Source organism: Lathamus discolor, chromosome 5 (genome assembly GCF_037157495.1).
Source record: "Lathamus discolor isolate bLatDis1 chromosome 5, bLatDis1.hap1, whole genome shotgun sequence".
NCBI classification, from domain to species: Eukaryota; Metazoa; Chordata; class Aves; order Psittaciformes; family Psittacidae; genus Lathamus; species Lathamus discolor.
Window position 1 is genome coordinate 110,128,829 of NC_088888.1, and position 25,646 is coordinate 110,154,474.

The following is a 25,646-nucleotide window of genomic DNA, read 5'->3' on the forward strand; positions in this document are numbered from 1 at the left end:
ACCAGAAAGAATATTTACGCTTTGAGCTACGGGTGTATGTGACTTGGAATAGAAAACAGGTGGGTAGAGTAGCACAGGGATGTGCACTGGATAATTCACTCTGTTCTATAAAGAGATGTCTGTAATATTAGCAACCAAGCCTGATGGATGGACATATCTCGGCTCTTCTCAGTGGTTAAGAGTGGCCCAGACATTGTAGTATGACTCTTCCACTATCATGCCACTAGAGGCTTTGGGGAAGAACTTCACTTATTCCAGGCAGAGCCGACTGGGCATACACAGACTGTACCATCATTTAGGTCGATATTTATTTTTTTTTCCCTCATGAAGGAAAACTTTGGAGGGCAAAAGGCTGGGCTGAATGAACTCCTCCAGAAGTAACAGCAGTCAGCCTCAGGCACCAGCTCACCCAGGGGGGTTAAGGCTGCCCCCATAGGACTGCTACCATCCAGATGTGGTCAAAGAAAGCAGTGGGTGTCTTGGGGGAGGAAGGCTGCTGAGATGGTTGCTGCCATTTCTCAAACACTTCATTCGGCCCACATCTACATCTCAAGTTGCCTTTTCCCTTTCAAGGAAAGGAGGTTGCCAAGAGCAAGGTCACAGACAAGATGAGTGGTCCCAGCATACTGTCCCGGGTCATGTACTGTGGCACAGGAGAGAAACTGTAGCACCAAGGTACTGATGGACGGAAAAGACAAATAAGCAGGTCTCTCACAATCAGCCACGCCAAAGCTTTATAAGACAGTTCTATAGCAAAAGGTACCCTGCTAAATCTCTTAACTGCATTTAAAACATATTCCCTGAAGCAGTCACAAAAAATATGAGATCATGCTGTTGACTTATTGCCAAATTTTGAGGTTAATACAGAGAGCTGTTTTGTTTTCCAAAAAGGAACAAATTAAACTTCAATATATAAACTTTCTGAAGGTCAGAGAGGCTAATGATAGAGAACTGGATTCCTCAGAGAAAGACTTGCTTCCAGCATGAGCAGTGTGCAAGAAGCAAAGAACAAAACCCACAAAGAAAAGATCACTTTCCATCATCATGAAACACAGTATTAAAACTGGAACACGAGGAGAGGAGACAGAGAGCCAAAGAAAAGGTTGTGGTAACTCAGGTGTGAGATGACAAAGGCAGGACAATGATATTAGTGATACTAATGGAAGAGAAGAAAAATGGTACAGGCCTCGGATGTTATAAATGAAGAGCCATTAGGATCTAGACCAAATCTGGGATGAGAAGGAGCTTAGAAGGAGCTTTTCCAAGAGACTCCAGATCTTTGAGCGCAGACAGAGGATAATAGCATTTTGGTAGAAATAAGCAGGACAGAGTTCCTGAGAATATAGGAGAAATTCTCCATTTTTGCTATGCTAAAGGTTGAGGCAGCAATGTTACAGTCTGAACACAATCCCAAACCATCACAGAGCCAAGCAGTAAGGCAGGTCAGGGAATCCTCCTGCCTGCTTTGGTGGCTAGACTGGTGAAAGCAAATGCAGTTGCACAGAAAAGAGGGATAGCTAGTGCTTCCGAAGCCTGATGCCAGAACAGATCAGCTGCTATTGAAAAGGGTTACAAATAGTCTTTGACTCAATGCTGGTCTAAAGTTCAGTAGCACAAAAATACCTTCCCTGCCCCCATACACACGCAAAGGTTGCTTAAATTATTTTTTTTTTTTTTTGTAATTTAAGGGCCTACTAGATGGGAAACAGGCAACTCCCTCATCTCTAATTTTAATCAAAAAAATAAAATAAAAAAAATCAACCCAAACCAACATAACTTCCATCACCAACAACTCATGACTCTGAAATCATGCATCTATATCCTCTGTTCTCTCAGCCTCCTCTCAGCAGAAAACCAGGCTTGATCACAGCAGCAAAGGCAGGTATCACCTCTACCTGTAGCTGACATGCAAGTGAGCACTCACCGACCTTTGCCCTACCACATTATTCATTAAATAAATTACCTGCTAACACTGGGAAAACACTACCAGCTCCCCTTCCTATTACTGGGACAGACAATAAAAAATCCAACATTAATTTGGAAATCCTCGCCACAGCTGTAGAATCAGATGTAACGAACAATCTTGTCCCCAGCTTAAGTTGCTATAAAGGCAGCTTAAATTTACAATGGATGAGTCTTCACGGCAATCTGTTTTTCCGATATTAAAAATCTCATTTTCTTGGTGCCAAGGACAAGTGGAAGTGTGAAGCACTGGAGTATCAACTTTGCATTTGTTTCGCTTGACATGAAATCATTCTCATTTTAGTTCCGATTTTTAATACATTCTTGAGATCCACTTCAGTTTTCTCCATTTCTCACTGTATGCAGTTAATTGTTTTGAAGCATAGTTCACCCTGATCCACAATGCCCTGCAGAAGCAAGGAGGAAGAAGTCACTTGGTAAAGATGAGGCTGATATCACTTATTTGGAAGACAAATTAATTTTCCTTCTTAATTTCTGAGTGAGTCACATAGTAAAAAAAATAATGCCATCACTTCGTATTTCACTAATATCTTCCTTGGTAAGTTCTTATAAAGGGCTTAACAAATAAGAAATTAAAAGCCTTCTGTCCTTGGGGAAAAAAAACCATCACAAGTAAAACATGAACAGAGGGGCTAAATTCTTGGCTTAAAGCCACACGGGATGGTTATCAATGGCTGAACATAGTATCTGCCTGAAGACACAGGCCCCACCATTAAAACAGGACTATTACCCTACCAGCTACTGAAATGCAGAAGAACCAAGTTTAAGCTTGCAGATAAACCTGGTGCCTTAGTGAAGAAAACCAGCCCTGAAAATGATGTACTACCACTACTGAATTCACAATAAAGTCAGATTCCCAACCCCATGCATAATTACAAACCAATATACTCCTAGAAGTAACAAAAAACAAACCCAAATTTAAGCCTTTTACTTAATGTACAAATTAAGGTCTACAGGAATCATCAAGTTTTCTGGCTGGACTGTGTGTGTGTGTACATGTCTATAAACACAGGCTGTTACATTTCATCTGGTTCACCTTCTCTACACTGGGGCCAGCATGAAGTAAAACAAACCTATTAACCTGGCTTAATTTATATCCAGGGGACACCTCGTCTCAAAACCAGCAAGACACCAAGGATCTGTCCATTCTAGTTCATTCCAGCACTTAATCACCCTCTCTATTGCAAATTTGTACTTGATAATTACTTTGAATGCGTCTGTCTTCAGATTCTACACAGTAGCTTCTGTTAAGCACTCCTTTGCCAGCTTGGAGTCCTTTATTCCTGGGAGATGTTTGGTCAGACTGTTGTTTACCCAGTGCTTTTAAAACTCAAAGCTACTGCATTTGTATCAAAACTTACAGATAAATTCATCTGTGTGCATGCACAAAAGTAGGACTAGTGTCCAAAATACTAAATCTAATCTAGGACTCTCTAGCCCATTTTCCCAAAATAGTCCTATTAGAGGAAAAATAAAAAAGCTCTGCCACATGATTTGAGGATGTGTTACACTTGTGCCCTGGAAAGCAAGGTTAAGAACCTTCTCTAAGAACTGCCATCTCCCGAGCACATGCTGTGGCTTGGCGGAACACTGCATCCAGTTTTATGCTGCCTTTGTACTGCAATGCAAAGAGAAAAGTTGTTTCCCAAGTATCCAGGCTCCAAGTTATTTAAATATCACTACTTTATAAGTTAGCACATTGATCTGTACTTTGAGCACAGTTTTGCGCAGACCCTCAAGAAGGTGCACAATAAGCTCTTGTGCAAACTCGTGCCTAAACAAGCAACACAGTCACTGCATTTGCTGCAGCTTCTGTGTAACCTTGAACCCATGTTTGCAAGGAGCACATTGGCTTAGTTGCAAGGTAACAAGGCATGAATTGCTACGGCAGAGATCTTAAGGGACAGGTTGTGACCTTCTAATCGCAGAATCACAGAAGGGCTAGTTGAAGGGAATCTCTTGAGGTCCTTTAGCCCAATCCCCCTGTTCAATCACAGCCAGTTGCCCAGGACCTTGTCCAGATGGCTGTTGAGTATCTCTAAGGCTTGAGACTGCAATGCTTCTCTGGGCAACCTGCACTAGTGAATCAAAGGGAGCAAGACAACATACTTTTTACGAACACAAAAATTCTTGAAGAAACTGCTCAGAAGTTAAACCCAATCAATGCTGTTTTCAGTCTTATTATAGTGTGCTGGTTTGCAAAAACCTTCACAGTACAACACAGGAGAAAGCCATATTTTGGGATTACGGTGAGGGAATATAATAACATCATGCCAAGCCTGCAGCAATTTTTTTTTTTTTTTAAGGGACTGGATCCTCCTCTTCCTCAGAACTCTTTAACTGAGGGGAAACCACCAAAAGAACCCTTTTCCCCTTTAGAAAACACACCCCCAATCTTACAATAAATCCACAGTTGGTAAACTTAAGAGCAAGCAAGTAAATTATTGTTTCCACAGCATGCCCTGGAGAACAACTAGCCAAAAGCTGCTGTTCAAATTGTTTCTCTCTTTTCCCTCTCCAATCCCACACAAAACAATCTTCCCTAATTGGGTGGCATTACCTATAGCGCAAGCCAGAGGCCAGGCTCCCTTTTGAAGCAGACAGATCCTCTCTACAGAAAAACTGAGGTCACAAAAATCATCGGGTTTCCCAAACACACACAAGACTTGTAGAAAGGCGAGATCATCTGTATTTCATCAGAAAGGACCCCAAGTTACTCTAGAAGTCCAAGAGATACACAAGAGGCAACACAGTCCCAGTAAAAGAACACAGTTAAGTATTGCTTTGTCCTTAGTGGCAGCTGGAAAATGAAACACTATCATCAAGATACATCTGCAGACACATTTCAGTGGAGAACCCTGGGTTATATTTCCATTATTGCTTACAAATAAGCTTCCAGCCTTAATGCTTAATTTCAGTATGTTGTCCCTCCAATCATTTCTAAAAACTTGAGTGGAACCAGAGGTCAGATCCGAATTAGCTTTCCAGCTAAAACTGGAAGTGAATCTCAATGGGGAAAGACTAACAGCAATGAACTCATAGCACACAAACTTGTAGCTAACGGCTGCTACAAAGACCACTTACTTAATGATCAAATAGGTTATCTTAATATATTTAGATCAGTTTGAGCACTGAAATGGATGAGGAAGAGTGATGGTCATTCACACGAGAGAGATTTTAAGGAGATGGTGACTCTCAGCTGACAGGTTCCGTTCAAAAATGTTTGACGCTGCGCTGCAAACAGAGCAGAAGCTGTCACAAAATAAGCAACTGCATGTCAGAAGACAAAAGGCAAGAGCAGAGAGCTGAAGAAGTCCAATGCCAGCTAACCCCTACAGAGCTACAACGGGCAAGATGTACCCTAAATTAGAATGAAGATTTAAAACATTTACATACCAACAGTAGGGATTACACCCAGGACTCTGGATTCGTACACTGTGAGGCATATACATTCATCTGGACAGAACTGCAGATGGGAGATTGCCAAGTCCCTGAGTCCAAGCCTGGGCCAAACATACAATAAATGAGAGGCTCATTCAGAAAAGATCCCAATTAACACTAATTACCTTGACAATTTTCTGCTAGGAATATGGTGACATAGTAGCACTGGCTATGCCAACTGAAATGAGATTCTATATTGCCAAATTTAATGTCTGCATGCCACAAGTATACCTCCACTGCAGAACACTGTTAGATGTCAGCTCTGCTTGCTTAGTCTATTCAGGCAGGCTCACGTGCAGTCCACACCTGGTCATTATGATCCTAAGGATGCTGCAGTTAAATTTCACACCAGCTGAGGCTGCTCAAATGAACTACTACACCGTACGCTCTGGCAGAATTTAACCTCCTCAAGTGCCCCACTGTTTGCCATCTCTCAAGTCTAGCTACAGAGTATCAGTTTTGGCACAGAGGAATTCACCCTGTTTGACTGAAATTTGGGTGCAAGAGCATGCAGATCAAGCACATAAAGCCTAGCAGTGCAAACTAGGAAGAAAGAAACTACTGCTATCATGGCTTCCAGGTCCCAGGGAGGAGCTTGCTCACTTTGGAGAATCTGACGGAGTTGCCCTGCATACCTCATGCAGCAATAGGTATTCAAGTGAAGGAAAACCAGAAACAGCACAGCATCCTGTGGGTCCAAGATGGCCAGCAGTACCTTTAGAACATCCATCCAGAACATCAAACTTCAATAAACTAATCTCAGCCTACTACTGACACGACACACAAAGATGAGAAAACATACTAGTCTTCTCAGTGTCTAGAGGACAACTAATAGGGACTGCAGTGCTTACAGAGCTTGGATTTTGATCTTGAAGCTGTGCAGTTTTACATGCTGGACTTAAAATATAGCATTTAAAAGACAGGACTTCCCTTGGCTGTCAATTCCACTGAGACCTGCACCTTGCTTGCCCCAGAGGATACAAATGTCTACCATGAAGACTAACACTGTTGCTATGTAGGTTACCGCTGGTTATAGGCAAATTCAAGAGCATGGAAATGAGAGGCACTGCAAAGCGTACAAGAGGCCCAAGAAAACGGAGCATTCATCTGACTGGACCAGCAGAGACCACCCTTTATCTAGGACTTTCCTGCAGGGAGCCCCCTGCATCTTCACAGATGCCACCAATCCTTCTTTAGCAGAATTCCAGAAATCGTACCTGGCATCAGATTATTTGATAGAGATTAACTGCAGGACAGGAGTACCTCAAACACTTGGCAGCCACAAAAAACTGCTACTGCACAATCCTGTGTGAATATGATAATGTCTAATGCAAGATGTAAGCACATGCAGCTGAAGCAAGCCGAAAAACATACATCCAGCTGCTGACTTCAGGAAAGAAACCAGAAGTGTATCTGCTATTACTAGTACCAGGAACAACCATGGAAGAAGTAATGCCTTATGTTCTTTTTGCTGTATGGCACAAACAAAGTATTAAGAGGAGTGTGGTATCACTCAGCAACAGCAAATACACTCTATAAAATTTACGTGTTATCTTTTTCAAAATAGGTTTTGGATTTAAAATGATCATCTCCCTTTTCCCAAACAGTAACCTGATAACATGATGTACAATGAATAAACTTGTTAGGAACTTTACAAAACATTAAACGATGCTCTGAAAAGCTCTGTGAGCTTTCAGTTACTTGTAATAAAATAAGCATCCACCCTTTTCCATGCCCAAACAAGTCTGCATAAAATCATGCCATAAGGAGAGACTACAAGCACAGCAGTCTCGCGAAGACCTGCCCTCTGCCTCACAACTGAAGGCAGGTTCATGACCAATCATAGACACTCATCTGTTGTGCACTTTGGAATACAACTAGCTTTTATCTGGGAATCTGCAGCCCACCAGTTATGCTGGAGCCAGGCTGGGATGTGGAGATGTGTTCTCACTTCAGCAGCAGAACAAACAAGTCTCCTTGCCCCTCTCCATCCCCATGCCCTTCTCAAGTGGCTGTGCTTAAAACACTGATCCGCAGCTCTACCTTCCTTTTTCACTTTCCCCTCTTCTTCCTCTCTGACGGCCCAGACTTTCATTAGGACCACCTCTAAATGTATTATCCATGTCAAGCAAATACTGTGATCCAAGTTCTCTTTTTCTCATACTTTGCCAGAAAGCCTGTGGGGGTCTTTCACCCCTGCAGAGGTACATGGTGCAGCAGATGCGAGTGAAAAAGGACAATCATTTTTGCCCAAGGTAAAGTTGCACTCTGACAATTTTATTCTCAAGACACTCCATCTTATGTCTACCCACTGACTAGTTCAGAAGAGGCAGAGAAGACTTTGGTCAGAAGACTGGCAGTGATGAAAAGGTTCTGGTCATACTGGTGTATGAAAAAAACCATTTATATATATATGGCAGAATTTAGTGATGTGCTGTCGTAATTTCAGGGTTTGAAGCACTTCATTATTTGGAATAGCACACTTGAAAAAGAATACTATCTGTCCATGAAAAAGACATTTGTTTGATGATCTGAGGTGTTTTTCCTGTCATTACTTATTGCCTGAACAGCATAAGAAGGAGACAAAGAATCAGCAAACTATAGCCCTCACACTATAAGTGTACCCTGTAGAGAAACCTCATACACTCTTACACTTCTGTCCAAATGAATAAATGAATAAAAAAGTGGCAATAACATTCAAGCAAACATCAACTGGGGGCTCAGCAAGTCGATGCCCCATCCCTGGCAGAGTTCAAGGCCAGACTGGGTGGGTCTTTGAGTAACCTTGTCTAGTTAAAGGTGTCCCAGCCCATGGCAGGGGGCTGGGAACTGGATGAATTTTAAGCCCCCCCCAACCCAAACCAGCAAGCAAGTAACAGCTAGCAGTTACCTTTTCTACCTGTCCCTGTAGCCTAGACAGCACTCCCCAAATGAAGATGACTTGCCAGCTAAGTATTTTTGTTGCAAAAGCTTTCTCCTGCTTAATATATCAACAGGGATTTATAGGAGTGACTGTCTGGAACAGTGCTTAACAATGCTAATAGCAGAGTTCCAAGAAATCAGTAGTTTGGCAATTACAAATACGGCAATATATGCTGAAATATGTGTTCATGCTTGCTAAACCTGTAATCCAAGTTTTCTTTTTTTTTCCTCCCCATAATAAGTGGTTTAAATTTAGCAGGCATGATTCACTTGGTGCAGGTTTGCTTGAACTTTTTGGTTTGGCTTTTTTTTTTTTTTTTTGGACTTGGAATCCATCTTGGATGACATCTAACAGGAAGACTGAAGGAGAGAGGCAGAATCTGGCTTTCTAAAGCAAAGCTAGACCATTAGATGCAGTGTCTTCCATAATCTTGTCATAACTTAAGTATCTCTATAACCTAGCAATTTCCTCCTGGCATAAACAGCAGATACAGGGCAGACACACACCCAACAAGTATTCTACTGATACTTTCCCCCCTAAGCTGAGTCCAGGCCAAAAAAAAGAACCATTTTCTGTGGTTTTTAAACATACTTTATGCCCAGATGTTTTGCTCTTGCATTGAGATACAGATGTAGGAACTTCTTGTGCTGCCCTCAACCTAACCAGGCTGAACAGCACCTTTGCTTTGCATGAGCCAGGACTGGGATCAAGAAGCATGTACCCATGCATTCTGCTTTAAGAAAAACACAAAATTCCCCCTACTTGGAGACTTCGATGACAAAGTCTCCAATTCTGCTGGTCTCATTCATAACTTTGTGAGCTTCTCGCAGAACTCATGATCTTCGCTACAGACACAGAGGAATTAACTCAAATTTAGAATCATCACAGAATGGTTAGAAGGCACTTTAAAACTCATCCAGTTCCAAACCCCTGCCACAGGCAGGGACACCTTCCACTAGACCAGGTTGCTACAAGCCCCATCCAACCTGGCCTTGAACACTGCCAGGGATGGGGCAGCCACAGCTTCTCTGGGTAACCTGTGTCAGGGCCTCACCACCCTCACAGGGAAGAACTTCTGCCTAAGAGCTCATCTCAGTCTCCCCTCTGTCAGGTTAAAGCCATTGTCCTGTCCCTACAAGGCCCTTGTCAAAAGCCCCTCCCGAGATTTCTTGCCAGCCCTTTTAGGTACTGGGAGCTGCTCTAAGGTCTCCCTGGATCCTTCTCTTCTCCAGGTTGAACAAGCCCAGCTCCCTCAGCCTGTCTCCACAGCAGAGGTGCTCCAGCCCTTGGAGCGTACTCATGGCCTCCACTGGACTTGTTCCAACAGTTCCACATCCTTCTTATGCTGTTGCTCCCAGAGCTGGATGCAGGACTGAAGGGGGGGCGTCTCCCCAGAGTGCAGCAGAGGAGGAGATCCCCTCCCTCAACCTGCTGCTCATGCTGCTGGTGATGCAGCCCAGGACATGGCTGGTTTCTGGGCTGCAAGTGCCCATTGCTGGGTCGTGGTGAGCTCATCAAACAAAATCCCAAAGTTCTCCTCCTCACAGCTGCTCTCAATTCATTTTCCACCCAGCCTGTAGCTGTGCTTGGGGTTGCCCTGACCCCATGTACACTAGGTAATCTGTGCTACCCAGCCACTAGCACACAAGGAGGACAAGGATGTTTAACCTCTGCGCTCTACCTACCATCAAAAAGGAGCTGTGTCTGTGGCAGATAGCCTTGACCACAGAAACAGAACTCTGGCAGGTGGCTTTTGACGCATGGAAGGTAAGTGGGAAGGAGGTAGGCAGAAGAGCAGATGACAGCTTTGGGACAGCGCTTTAGGACAATTACGGCAAAACTTTGCTAAATATATCTGCAGTGCAAAGTAGGTGGGTCAGAACATACCTCCAAGAGAAATCCGTATTTGGAAGCATAGCCCAAGCGGCAAGCTATATGTTCAAAGCAGGTATAAGCATAAGTATAAGGGCTTTAAGCAGTAACACTTGAAGGATTTGGAGTTTGCATTCCCTCTTCACACATAAATATTCAGACAAAAGCACAAAGCAAGCCTGAAATGTAAAATACTCTTTAGGAAGCAGGCCAGAAAAATAGATGCACAGAGAGGTGAACTGACCTCCAGTATCAAATGAAATTATTTAGGAAGCTTGGAACCAAAACGAGACTGAGCTACCAGACTACATCCTCTTACCTGCAACTGGCCTGAGACTCAGCAACTCATTCTACATGTGACACACAAACCTGCTGAACTGCCAACAACGAGCCTGTTATTTCCTGAACACAGAGTACTCTCAGAGCTACAAAGAAGAGAATGCTAATTCCTGTGTCAAGAACCCAGTAAGATGAGGGCAAAAAGTAGAAACTAGGGAAGCTTTATTATGGAAAATTCTGAAAAACTGATGTATTTTGTTGGGCTGTGACAGAATTCTGCTGAATTCTCTTAGAACAGGAAATCCAGCTTCAGCTGTGAGAATGTATTGCGAGTGTTGATAAAAGCCAAAATTGCAGAACATTTGGAAATGCATAATTTAGTAGAGGACACCCAGTACAGATTCATAAAAGGAAGGTCATGCCTGACAAATCTGCTGAAATCCTTTTTATTATACGACCAAATCGTTAGGTTAGACAAGAGTGAAACAGTGGACATAAGTTATCGGGATCTCGGGGAAGCATTTGATTTTGTTCCACTCAGACTGATTTACAAAGTCATAAAGCATTGTGCAGGGAAAAGGAATTGAAACGGACTAAAGAACATTTTAGGGATAGGAACAAAAGCAACTCAGTGAGCGGAAGGAGTTCGAAACAGAGAGGGGTAAGGTCAGTCTCCTGCTAAGTGCATGAAAATGGGCTCTGAGAAGGGTCAAACTTTAGCTCAGCTACCATTTAGAGGCAAGAAAACCTGAATATGGTGACAGAATGGGTTAGGGTTAGGTTGGTAAATTAGCAGCTAGTGGTTGGTAAATTAGCAGGAAACCAGGTGCAGAAAGACGGATGAGCTAGGCTTGGCATTTGACAAAAGGACATGAGAGGGCTACAGCAACCTGTGGGATTCACTTGTACTAGAGCTGATGTGTGAAAGGACATTCTGGCTGGGAATCTGCATTCATTTTAGAGAGGATTTTATAATTTTATGGTCATTAATAAAATCTGCAGCTATGCATGTTGTGGTAATGATATGGGTAATTAAATCTGAAGCTTCTGGGAATTAAGCTGATAGCCTGAAAGGGTCAAAAAGAAAACTCCTCCTTACTTAATCAGAGGAATAGCTTCATGAGCTGGATAGGTGCATTAATCGTCTGACCACTACTTGAGACACACTACATCAAATGGACCTCTGGATTCAGTCAGCTCAGCTCTCCACAAAAATTACTAAGATTTCAGGTAGGACACGCCAATAGAAACAATCTTTTTGGACATGCATGAAAAACATTTGGTTAGCTCTTCTGAGCCAATGCCGCACAGACAAAAAGTATTTCCACTTATTTCGTGACTTCCAATGGGCTGTGGTGCTACATCCTGAAAACTGCCAATTATTCTCTTCATCGGGAGACTGGAGATGAGAGGTCTGTTGCTTGACAGTGATGCCAAAAGTTTTTATCCTTGTCTTTTCTCTCCTAAGAGAGTAGAAAATCTTTACAACGTCCTCATGAGCCAGGGTAAAACTCTCTACAGAAAACTGAGCCTCAGCGACATGCTACTTGGCTCAAGGTCACCTGTGATAAAGATGAGAACAGAACTTGGATCTTCTGATTCCCACTCCTGTGCCCTGAATACCAGGCCATAGTGCGGCTGCCACCACCTGTGGGGACAGCCTTTCAATTTTTAAGGCTGTCAAAATGCAGCAGCTTTTATGATCACTAAAAATCACTTTAAATAAACTTCAGGTTTTTTAAAAAAAAAAGTTACTGGGGAACAGGTGGACTCCTGTGACACCAGAATACTTCAATGCACAAAGAATCTTTCATCTCACTGTTCTACACAGCACCTTTAAATATTCTTCTACATAAAGGCATGATATGCAAGAGCAAAAGAATAACTGAGAAACAGTAATCCCTAACAGATCAACTGTGCTTTATCTACACAGATTCTGCCTTCATAAAAGCACAGGGGAAAGGCGGGGGGGGGGGGGGGGGGGGGGGGGGAGAGAGAAAAGTACATTCTTATTGTTTTCTGAAGCTTAAAATAACCACAAAGTGAGAAAAATCAAAGCTGTTCCATAGAACAACTAGGAAAAAAGTCTCACTGAGCATTTGAGAAAGACAGTAAATGGCAGAAGATGGAATGAGAGATTTAGCAAGTGCTATGGTCACCACGCTTAGATCCTAAATTTGGTCTATGCTGAAACCAGTGTGGTTTAAATGGGAAGCATCTGCTAGAATGTATGCGCCCCATATATAATTATAGCTGTCACTGGCAGCAACGGCTACAGTTATGGCTACCATTATATACTCCATTTTCACTTCCTAACTTCTCTGAAAACTTTCTTATTTCAAATATAATGCAACTGAATGCAGAAAATTTCTGCAGGAAACTTGGTAACTGTGAGAAGCACAGAAGGCAAAGGAATAGGAAGAATTAAATCATCAGTACTGAAGACAGGTGGAGTTGCCATCAATTTATTCTCATAGCTGATTGATCATGAAGTTTTTCCACTTTCAGAAACAAGCAGAAAATGCATTACCTATTATAGCTGGTTTTGAACCAAATAACGTTTGTGCTTTACGATGCAGTCCAGGCTGGTGCTCAGGAAGCAGCAGGAAAGGGGCCAAAATGACAGCTAACAAAACATTAATTTATTCCTCACATTCAGATATTTCATATTTTCCCAAATGTTGAGTTCTTCTGTAACACCTATGGGTCATTGTGCTATTTCTCCTTGCTCACAGAATGAACCAGTGCCACATCCAGGGTATGTACAAACCCTTTCTTCCTTGGGCTGTATTATCTCCTGGACTGCCTTTTTATGGAAAGCACTGAAAACCCCAAACTTCCCGCTAACCAAAAAGCTTCCTAGCCACAACACAGCTTATTTTCTAAAATCCCTTCGCACAAGCATTTTCTTGGAGCTGTTTTCCTGAGCTGAGCTCTCCACCCTTTCATGCAGTCAAGCAGTCTTAAGGTATCTCCTCACTCCTATACAAATGGGTCAGGTACCTAACAGCTCAAACAGCGGTTCAAAAGAGAGCATCTCAGAGCAAGGTTGACTCGCCTTCAAAGCGGCAGACCACTCTGGTGTATAGCGATAACACAATGAACAGAAACCATCTGAAGAATTATTCCAGCTCTGACTTTCATCTTTTTTCGATACGTCTTCCTGTTACTCTGTCACCATGCTACACCCTGTATTTCAAAGATCACAGAAGATTCTTTATTATTCACCATTCAGACTACCAGAAGTGTTTTATATTTGTGTTTTTTTTTTTTTTTTTTATACAGGCACACACACTTTACTTTAAACCCAACCAAATGATGCAGAGCCCACTAACCTCATCCTATTCAGCCCCAACACTCAAAGAGACGTAGCTGTTGGAGAGAAACCCAGGACTCTGGCCATTTTACACACATGTGTAATTCAGATTTGAATTAAAGTTACAGCAGTTGCCAATTCAAAAAAAAGCTGTAAGACTTTTTGTGATGTGGATGGATGCTTCTATCCCCTCTGTTGCCAGCTGCTGTGGTACCACAGATGAGTCAGCAGCATCCTCCCAAAACATGCTTCAAGAGGCACAGTTGTATCATCAACAGTGGGAACTGTACCTTCCTGGCATGACTTGCTGCCACACAGGCTGCTAACATGTTTCTAACAATTAGGACTCCTAATTAACAGTGCAATACTGAACCCAACCGTGTCCTGGGCTGCATCACCAGCAGCATGAGCAGCAGGTGGAGGGAGGGGATTCTCCCCCTCTACTCCACTCTGGTGAGACCCCCCTGCAGTCCTGCAATCAAGCTCTGGGGCCCAAGCAAAAGAAGGATGTGGAGCTGTTGGAGCACAGGTTGCCCAGAGAAGCTGTGGCTGCCCCACCCCTGGCAGTGTTCAAGGCCAGGTTGGATGGGGCTTGGAGCAACCTGGTCTAGTGGAAGGTGTCCCTGCCTGTGGCAGGGGTTTGGAACCGGATGAGTTTTAAGGTAACTTCAAACCCAAACCATTCTATGATTCTACGACGATTCCATGATGATTCCATGACTTCACCCTGTGTATCAGTGATACTAAACACTGGCAATTCCAGCAATAAGCTGCTGTTATAATTCAGCCCTAGTGCCTACACTACAGGTTTCCAATTCTAAGGGCAATGACAGAAAAACCAAATTCTTTTAATTCACACACTACTTGTATTTTGATTCTGAACTTCCAGAGAATTGGTTGCCCAGGGAGGTTGTGAGTGCTCCATCCCTGGCGGTGTTCAAGGCCAGGTTGGATGAGGCCTTGTGTGGGATGGTTTAGTGTGAGGTGTCCCTGTCCATGGCAGGGGGGTTGGAACTAGATGATCTTGAGGTCCTTTCCAACCCTAACTATTCTATGATTCTATGAGTGTCATGGCCTTCCCTAAGTGCATGTATGCTGGTCAGAGGAATGTTCAACCCCTTCAAGTGTATACACTCAAAAATCCAGATGGGAATGAGCATAAAGTCTTACCTATGCACTCTTTCAGACCTATCACACTGATCATTTCACCACTGTCCTTAGAGCTGCAGAGATGGTATCTTGGAAAGTTTTTTTTATCTGAGAACTGAAAATTTTTACTCTAGTTACTGAACAGAGGTATCCAAGCTTGGAAATTGGATGTCCACCAGAGGACTGGAGGATATATAAATCAACACAAGAGTTCTAAAATGTAAGAGCTACCATGCAATAATGCAATATGCCAAAAATAAAATGTGAGTTCCTCTAGACAGTCTGCAACAGACAATTATCTAGAAATCATTTCTTCACAAAGTTCTGCACATTTTTGCTGACTAACGATTCTGCTGCCAAGCACAGAATACTATAGGATGAATTTTTTACTTTTTAGTTAGTTCTAAATACTGACTTATCTAAAGGGTTAATTTCAACTTCATTTATTACTTAGATCTTTTATGATTCTTTACATCCTGTTGATAATGTATTGGCACACTTATCTGCCATATAAATCTCTGTCCTACAATAGTATCCTACAAGGACACTATTTGTTAATGGTTTACCCCCCGTTTAAATACAACTTACCATTGAAAACACCACTAATTCCCATGACTGAGGTTAGTCATACAATTTAAAGAACACCTGGAAGACATTCAAAAATTATAGCAGTAAGACTGCTGGAAGATCCTCCAGAGAACAAAAGAGGACAAGCAGTTGCTGAGGACATTTGAAGACTATGAATGATATCTCTCCCTCAGTTCCTACCTTCCTAATCAAGCACCTAAACCATTGTTTCAGGATGTGAGTGCAAATTCACTGCATGCATTGGTTATGAGTTCTCTCTCCTACAGTAGCCAAAACAGATGGATCTTCCTATATACACTTTGCATTAAAAAAATCCTGAATTTCTTCTGACAGTAGAAGGGACGACATGTCCCTACAAGAAGATGCCAGTTTCTAAATGGGCAAGGTATCTTAAAACAGCTAATTTAAAAGCAGAATCTTGGGAGTGAAAAACCACAGCAGTGTACTTGGAGAATATCATGACAGACTGTGCATGCTGTGACAGCAGTAGGACTAAGATGCCACTCATGTGGAAGGCTCACAAAATCCTTTCAGGATCTTAGCAAGCAAATGGAGTGGGAGAAGTTATGACCCAGTATTACCTGAGCCTTAAACTCCAGCCTCGCCACTCTAGGAAATTACAATATTGTATTACTTAAAGTGGTATGATTTCCTCCCTCATCTCTTTACAGTGACACAAAGATGCTTTTATCACTATTCCAACAGAAACAGGGGACCAAGTACACTGAATCAAGTAATCCCTCACCATGTCAACACTGTCGTCTATGCAATATTACTGTTCCAGTAGAAATCATCCTTTCCCCCCATCAACACAGCTACGCAGCTAAATCTCTCAAACTAAAGTCACCAAGTCTATTCCAAGAGGATGTTTTTGCCTTGTCCTCTCTTGCTGCCATTGAGGTGCTTGGACAACACAAGAAAAGCAGGATACACACAGTGAGCTATCTGGATCATGGGGAAGGGCTAACAACTAGAGAGTGCTGGCTGACTCCCCACAGTTCTCACCAAGGATTTGCACTAACGGAACCCTTTAAGGATTTGAAAAAGAGAAATAAAAGTGGCGTAACTTTGACAGTCTCTTTTTTTTAGGGCTTTCTTTAGAATCCAAATCAGAAAGTAAAATATCTTAGCCATTCTCCCACTGTTCTCACATTCACAGTTCGCATTTGCTCTTCTTTAAGCTCCAGCTCCTGGAGTCAAATGATAGAAAGGAAAGTGGAAAAGTTGAGAAATGTAAAGTGAATAAATACATCTTATACCCTCCCTAACACAAAAATAAACCTCTTCACTTTATCAAACTCTGATTTAATAACTTCTTTTTTTATTTCATATTTTATGATGTAGATAACAAACATCAGCTAAGAAATTATTCACTATAAGGGTGATGAGGCCCTGGCACAGGTTGCCCAGAGAAGCTGTGGCTGCCCCACCCCTGGCAATGTTGAAGGCCAGGTTGGATGAGACTTTGAGCAACCTGGTCTAAGTGGAAGGTGTCCCTGCTCATGGCATGCGGGTTAGAACTAGATGGATATCCCTTCCAACCCGAACCAATCTATGATTCTATAAATTTCAAAATACTGCTCATATCTAAAATTTGGGAATATGAAGTTCTTGGGAACAATCAAATGGGTTCTAAGGAACTCTCTTAACCTGTCAAAGGGAATTTGGATCTATTCTTACCCATGACTGAGACCGATCAGTCAAGAACCAGCAAGTGGCCTTGTTGAGAAGAGCTGCACAGCAGGTGGGCTGCAGAAGGCAGGTCAAGTAGGCTTACGGAGAAAACAGAGAGAGAGATTTGTCCAGGAGCAGAGTAGAGATGCTGAATGGCCTGAACTTTGTCAGCCTTAATATATGAAGCTGAAGCCCTAAGCACGGTTTCTGCCACTTCTTCAACTGCCAGATAAAGGCTGAGTTTCTGCAAGTAGTGTTTTTACTGTAATCTGGCTAGTCTGACCATCAGTTTGACCCTGCATTGATATTATGTTCCTAAATGGCCTGGGCACAATTTATGTACAGCCGTTCCACAAGCCAGAGCATGTGAATATATTGTAAAACACGGTACATCAGAAAAGACTCATTCTACATCAAGGAGAAAACTGACACCGTAAGTCAATACCCAGTTGGCTGGGGTAGAAGGGGAGATGACACATGCATGCATACAAATGGATTAGATCACAGCCTTACACTTCCTGTAAAGCAATCTAGTAAGATTTACCTTTAATATTCTTAAAACATTTTTCGTTTTGAACTATAAGACATGAAAGTGCCCCATTTCTCACTAGCTGAAGCCAAACTTGAAATAACAAAACCATCTTAAGTAGTTAAGAGGCTACAAACTCACCCTGATTTCCAGTCAGCATTATAGAGACTTGCAGAGTAACACCGTGTACCCATTAACTCTAAGTCCACAATTTGGCCAGAATTTGTTTTGCTGCATTACAGCCAAATCACTTTTTGTGTCTGTCTTCCTCCTACGTGGGACTGCCTTAGCAGAACAGGATGCCAATACTGAAAGCATTGACTGTCTCGGACTTTACCATCTTTGATTAAGAAGGCCCTTTTATTGCAGGATGACTTAGACATTACAGATAACTGTTGCTGCATTGAGATGAAGTTACTGGCAGGAAAACCTTACAGCAACTCAGGGAAGAGCAACCAGAATATTAAGACTCCCCAAGTGAGCTATTCCAGAAGTCCAACACAGAAATTACTTTCCTAATATCGACTTTTTTGCTGAAAATTAGGTTGACTATTTCTTGTACTCCCCACAGCTAACGCAGAAAATAGTGTACTCCTCATTTCTTTACAAGAAGCTTTCACACTGGGTTTAAACAACTCTAAGCAAATGGGTGGGCTATTAATGGTTTCACTTTAAATGTCTGCCCTTCCCTTCCCCTGTAAGAATCATCTCAGAACTCAACTCATCATCCTTTCACTGCCACATTTTCAGCTTTTAGATTAACTTCACATCTTGCTTCCAGTCCTGTTTCTGCCCTACATTCCCATCCCATTTTTGTTTGTCTGTTCAACTAAGCAAGAAAAAGTACCCGCTACAGCTGGTCAGGAATTGCCTCTGTGTGGACTGATGAACCATAAATCTGTATGGCTACTCCCATGTCCATATTTTTGACAGACCAGATAAATAAGAGTATCAGGAATTGGGTATTTCACAGCAACAGGCAAGAAATCCTTGTATTTTATCACAGCTGGCATATATCCTGAAGGATACCCTTTCCATTTCATTTTATATCTACCACCCCCTGTATTATGAGTAAAAGTAAATAGCAGTTACCATTTGATATTTCTACTCTTGTTTCACCTTTTTTCTAAATTGATGTTCCGACTGGCTCAGTACACTGCAGCAGCCACCAACTTAGGCTCTGTGTTCAGATACGTGCAAAGGTTTTTTTGAGACTGGGAATTAAAACCACAGAATCAGAAAATGGTTTGCGTTTTTCCAACTTTAAGATCATCTAGTTCCAACCTCGCTGCCATGGGCAGGGACATCTTATTCTAGACCATGCTGCCCAAAGCCTCGTCCAGCCTGGTCTTGAACACTGTCAGGGATGGGACAGGCACAGCTTCTTTATGCAACCTGTGCCAAGGCCTCACCACCCTCACAGGAGAGAACTTCTTCCTTATATCTAACCTTAACTTTGCCTGTTTAAGCTTACCCCCATTACCCCTTGTCCTATCACTACAGTCCTTGACAAAGAGTCCCTCTCTGGCATACTGTAATCTATGATGTGGGACATAAGCACCGAAGGATATAACAACAGACATTTCTGGTTTATCACAAGATTGTATATACCATTACCCCCTCCTTTGAGTTTTACAGATCTGAACAGCAACGGTATGTTGCATTCATATAAAGGCTTCCTCCCCGCCCCCATCAGAAAAAAAAAAAAAAAATATTTTCTAACTTATTAAGCAGAGCTTAACATGTGAAAGAACTTGGTAAAAATTTGTCATTTCCAGCAGCAGTCACTTAAATGATGGAAGGTAAAGCTATTTATCACAGCATCACCAAGGAACACAAATAGCAGCAAATGAATAACCTGACAATACAGAATTCAAGTGAAACTGACAGTGATAAAATGTTGGGACCTCACTTTTAGCCCTGATTTACAGTATAGAAAATTCAACAACAGAGTGCTGGTAAATCACCATGGTGGAGCATTTGTTTTAAAGTGGTACAAAAGTAGAAATGCACATTCTGAAGAATTAATTCTAGGGGGTTTGGGGGAAGAAGAGAGGGCCTGCAGGATCTTCCAGCCAAATACAGAAACAGTTTTCAGCAGAGCACAAGCAACTGTGCTGTAAGAAGCATCAGAGGTTTGATACTGTTGAAGATGGGAATGTATCATCAGCTCTGCTCAAAACTATTGCCTTTCTTCCTAACCATAAGTACTTACTGTGCCTGAGAACGTAGAGCAATAAGCAAATAGTTAACTACCAAAGGATTTAAGGTGCTCTTGACAGTTGAGACAGAACTGTTATCATCCCATCAATTTTAATAAAATAAATGTAACAGAAAATCTAAACAGACCAGTATCTCTTGGCTATTCTTATTCAGCCTTCATTATAACCGCTCTACAGCTTCAACAAGTCTTGTGGTTTAGGACCACAAAAAGTGTGAAAGACTTTTGGTTTTAACTGCAGAGAAACAGAACTGCATCTACCTGCCTTTGTGAATTTAAACAGTGACCAAACCCCTTGAACCTGTCTGTGCGACAGACACACTTTATGCTGCTAGAAAAGAAATATGCTGTTACAGTTCTTTTGGGAGGACAGAAATTTAATATGGGGAAAGAAACTTAATATGTATTACATGCTGAAAACTAGCTTCGTACATTTCTTTTACCCTGATTACCAAACCTAGACTGCACTCACCATCAAAAAAATGCTAAGAAATTCTCTGCATTGATATTCTTATAGATTTCATATGGGAACATTAAAAAAGGTTTTCTGAATTACATTTTTATTGACTTTTTAAAAAGTTCCATTCAAATCTTGGTCTATTCAAAGCATAAGCTTACTATAACATTATTTAAAATTACATGTAAAATATTTAGCAACATTTGCTATTGCTTTGTTCAGGGGAGGCTGGGAAGGAAGGGAAATAAATCCGACTCCTGAACCAGTGAAAACTACAGCATAAGCATCTGGAGGAGAGTCACAGGTGCTAACCCACTTTTGCCCTCTTTTGCACATATAAGGAGTGTTTTGTTCATTTTAGTTTATTCATCTAACTCAAATGAATTACTTGTTCATTCAAAAGCTGAATAACCAACTGGGAGTTTAAAGACAATAACAATAATAAAATGCATTAAAAAAAATAAGCAGGAAAGCTTGCTTTCCTCTTCTAATCTTTGAGTAAGAGACAGGTAAGAGAATAAGATCAACCAGCTCTCACACTTTGAAGGACATGGTATCTGGAAACAGTTCAGTTCATTAACTGCAGATAATGCTTTCTTTGTTTAATGTATCGGTTTTAAAATGCTAAACATTTATAAGATGATTTTGGGTTTTTTTTACTATTTTTTTTTTTTAAGCTGGCTTTTTTAGACAGCAGCATTTAAATACAGGTGAGATTTTTTTACATTCAGTCCCAATCCTCATCTATATAAAGCTCAGGTGCAAATTCTAGAAAATGTAAATGTTAAAGAATTTCAATGAGGATTTGTTAAATTATGTACCTGCTTAAGGACAGATCCCTGTCCCACTTACCCTACCAGTTAGTTAAGCATTCTTCCTCCTGCCCAGAGAAACAAATTAAGAAATTAATTTAAGAGCTATACTTGTTTGCAAATAAACATGCTTCAAATAGTTACCAGCCAATGAAAATCAACCTGCCTTCAGGAAAATAATGAAAGTACAATCCCAAAACAAGATTAAAATCAATGATTTAAATCAAAGCTTCCCTCTTGCTGATGTAAATCAAAGTGATTTAAATCACTAGGTTTGATCAATTCCTTCATTTGCATAACCTTGATCATTTATCCCCTAAAATGTCATCTAAGGGCCAAAGTCAGCTGACTATTTCTCCAAATCTCAATTCACCCAACATAAGCAAGGCTTCTGTGTTCTCCTTTAAAAATTTATAAAAGACACTATCAATTAATACATTTCCATCACTGATATCTGAGAAAGTTGGGGCTGTTCAGCCTGGAGAAGGCTGTGTGGAGACCTCATAGCAGCCTTCCAGTATCTGAAGGGGGCCTACAAGGATGCTGGAGAGGGACTATTCATTAGTGACTGTAGTGATAGGACAAGGGGTAATGGGTTAAAACTTAAACAGAGGAAGTTTAGATTGGATATAAGGAAGAAATTCTTTACAGTAAGGGTGTTGAGGCACTGGAATGGGTTGCCCAGGGAGGTTGTGAATGCTCCATCCCTGGCGGTGTTCAAGGCTAGGTTGGACAGAGCCTTGGGTGGCATGGTTTAGTGTGAGGTGTCCCTGCCCATGGCAGGGGGGCTGGAACTAGATGATCTTAAGGTCCTTTCCAACCCTAACTATTCTATGATTCTATGCCTAATCATATTTGGGATGTTCAAGTGGTTTAAAAGATAAACAAATGCACATTCTGCAGAAATCCCAAGTAAAACTAGAAATATATTACAGCTGATGGTTGCTCTGTAGATGTCCTTACATCAACAAACAAGCAAACATGCTGATGGGACAAACAAGTGTTTACAAGAGCCCCTCAGCCCATCAATTATCTTTAATACAGCGCGTAGCTAGGGACTATTGATCTACAGTGGTAAATTTTCACAGCATGCTGTTTTCCTGCATTGATCATTGGAGCAAAGTCGGGATTAACACAGTGTAGGGGCTCCTTCATTAAAACAAACCTGCCTTTTCTAAAGGTGACAACTTAGCCAGAACCTACCAACCTCCGTGCTCGTGAAAGATAAGATTTTTGTTTCAGTTCTCCCTGGCCTGCTTTAGTCTTTCCTATAGAAACTATTTCTGATGTACTTACTTCTTTCCCACCACTTTTACCTAATTTCCTTCTCCCTCTGACTCTTCACCTGAGCTTTCAAGTGATTCTGATACGATCCAAGCCCTTTTGTAAGTCACCCATCACACCAACTCTTCTCCATGGTTCCACTTTCTTTCCTGCAGCATCTAGTTCAAGGTACAATGAGGAAAGGAAATGCTGGAGAAACTGGAAGGAGGAGAGTGCACCAAGGATGTCAGGATCATATAAAATTAAACAAGTATAAAGCACACTGGGAAAGCACAAGAATCTGCTACTAAGAATTCAGACAATACTTTCCATGCACAACATTCTACACAAACTATGAGTCTCAAAAATGAAGAGTAAACATTAAATGCTTTTACCTTTTTTATTGGTATACACAAAAGCGAAGTTGTCTTGAGTGCCAAGTAGTTTTTTTTTTAATGCAAACATTTTAAGGCAACAGCACAAAGCTAATAATAACCATATCACGGTCATTTTGATCCAATTACAATACATTTTAGTTTAAAGTACTACAGTACTTTTAAGATTAAATAGTGCTACAATTTCTCATATAAAGTTACCATTTTGAAAAAAGTTCTTGGATAGACAGCACACGGCCCTGACTGCATGAGCCTCTCCACTCAGGAAATTCAAAGTGGATTTAGCAGTATTACTACAGCATTTTCAGGATCAGAGCATAAATGGCATCTCCAACACACATGCAGGGAAAAAAGTGAAGGAAAAAGAAATCTGTTCCTAAGAAATTCAGAAAGCTATCAATCCTCAGTAGTTTTCTGCTTTTGACTTCAAACTAAGGAAGGAATGCAAGGGAAACACTCTACAGTTTAACAGTTTTACCTAAGTCCAAGTATTTATAATCTGTGCACTTATCATTAATTGGTAAATAAAACAAAATAAGCAATAGGAAAAGACAACATTTTTAGATTACATAACTCAGATAATATTCAAGGCTTTTATTTGTTCAAGACTGAACAAACCCCACAAACTTTATAGATATTAAATCATTATGCTGAGTGCTAAAATACCCTAAATCTGGACAAACCAAGAAAAGAACCCTTCCTCAACTCCTTGTATGGGGCAAAACACTGTTTATCTCATTTTTAAAAAGTAGAGGGAGCTTAGCTCATTTCAGGGGACCAAACAGTCCAGATCTACAGAATGGGAAACATTAATGTCCCAAAAGGAGAGCAAAAGACACTATTATGCCTGCATACAGATATTTCCTGCCTCAAGATCTCAGAAATTCTTTCCCCCAAACGCTCAGAAAACTCGAGCTGCCATAAACTGGTGCCCAGATTTGTTTCCCAACTTTTTTTAACTCCTCACAATTTATTTTTAACTACCGCACAGAAATTGCATCTGTCGGGAATGCTCATTTTGCAAACTGAGCTCCTGCTCCAGCAACTGCAGGGCGACTTTCCCGTGTTCCCTTCAGCAGAGTTCAAACCATTTCTTATTCTTCTATGAACTAATTCCAATTTTAGCATTCACAGACTGCAGCTCTGCCATCCACTCAAGCACTACTGCTTGGTCAGTAAAAGGATACACAGCTGCCATCTTTAACATCTCACATGAGCTTCGAAGGATTTAGTAGATGGTCTATGTTTAACTTGCATTTAAAGGATTTAAAAGTTGAAGGAGTACTATGAATGATGCCAGGGCAAGCATTATCTATAAACAAGCTCAAAATAGCTGACAGAGAGCCCTGTTACACAGCAAGTATCCTGCCATGAATGTATCCTTCAACTGAAGTAATTTAAGTTCCTTTCCAACAATCTTCCCGAGACTCACCCTAAAAACTTAGGAGCAGGCACAACAGAAGAGCCAAATCAAATCCCATCATTTAAACAGCTAGAGGACTTAATGTAGACATAATCTTCAGAGAAGAGCTAACTCTTAAGTACAGTACTCGGGTCACTTCTGTTCTGAGTCCAGATGTGCAGGCCATGAATAAACATACTCAGTTAGAACCATAGACTGGTTTGGGTTGGAAGGGACCTAAAAGCTCATCCAGTTCCAACCCCCTGCCACGGGCAAGGACACCTTCCACTAGACCAGGTGGCTCCAAGCCCCATACAACCCGGCCTTGAACACTGCTAGGTATGGGCAGCCACAGCTTCTCTGGGCAACCTGTGCCAGCGCCTCACCACCCTCACAGAGACAAACTTCCTTCCTTGTCCCAAGCCCCACACACCACCGAAAGGGTGGTCACAGGGGACAGCCCAAATCTGGGATATGAGGCCGCCAAGCAGAACAGACACCATAGTACCAGGCTGCGCATACAGGAGATCCCCAACCAGCAGAAGAGAGCCAGGTTGCAGCATGCCCTGCCAGTCCCACATTCAGCTACAGGGTATCTGACTGGGCTGGGTCTGCCATTACACATGCCCTTGGTTTCACAAACACAGCTGCAATACTCAAAGGCAAAGGTACATCTGCATTGCTGCGGAGTCATGCAGATTAAAAATAAAAGCTTTAAAATTACTTTCCAATTTAAAATAGATGAAATTACAAAAATGAGTAAGATGCGTGTTTTGCAAATATTTCCCAAGGGAAAAAGATGATCTAGCCAGTGAACTAGTGGAAGTTACTTGGTGAGCACTGGGAACTAGCATCTGATTAAGTGCCAACCCATCTTTCAAGCAGTATCCTTGTCCGCAAGTACAAAAGAACAAACATTTTCTTTTTACTTTGCTTATTTAGCTCTGTTCAATGCCTACTGCTTTCAAAGTTGAGAAATCAGCTGGGAATTCAGAAAGCAGGAAAAACAGTTTCTCGCTTTTAAATGAGGAATAAAAATAAGCTGATGAGCTCCACCAACTCCATGTTTTTGAAGGGCAAGGTAACCAGAAATTAAGTGAAATTTACCTTATCCAGACAAGACTCGTTGTATTTCATAAATGTATTGTAAAAGAAAAACTGTATTTTGACATAAGACTAACACAGCCTTCATGTCAAGTAAAACTGCACATTTCAACTGAATTCTATTTTCCATCCAAATGTAGTTTGACAAGATTTTAAATAAGAATCAGCTGGGAAACATGAAGAGAATTAACCATTTCCTAATTCATCATTCAACAAATGTATAGGAAGTAATGTAATT

General features: G+C 41.4%; 1 protein-coding gene across 19 annotated transcripts in view; it reads right to left on the reverse strand.

Moving 5' to 3' along the window:
• HMBOX1 (homeobox containing 1) overlaps positions 1-25,646 on the reverse strand; it is a 113,887-nt gene that overhangs the window by 66,221 nt on the left and 22,020 nt on the right. Inside the window, exon 1 of one of the 19 annotated variants that reach the window (XM_065681892.1) lies at positions 5,380-5,470. The exons of the other annotated variants lie outside the window; for them this stretch is intronic. The gene's annotated coding sequence lies outside the window, so the exon portion shown is untranslated. Of the gene's footprint in view, positions 1-5,379; positions 5,471-25,646 lie in introns of those variants that run through there. 19 annotated transcript variants of the gene reach the window in all.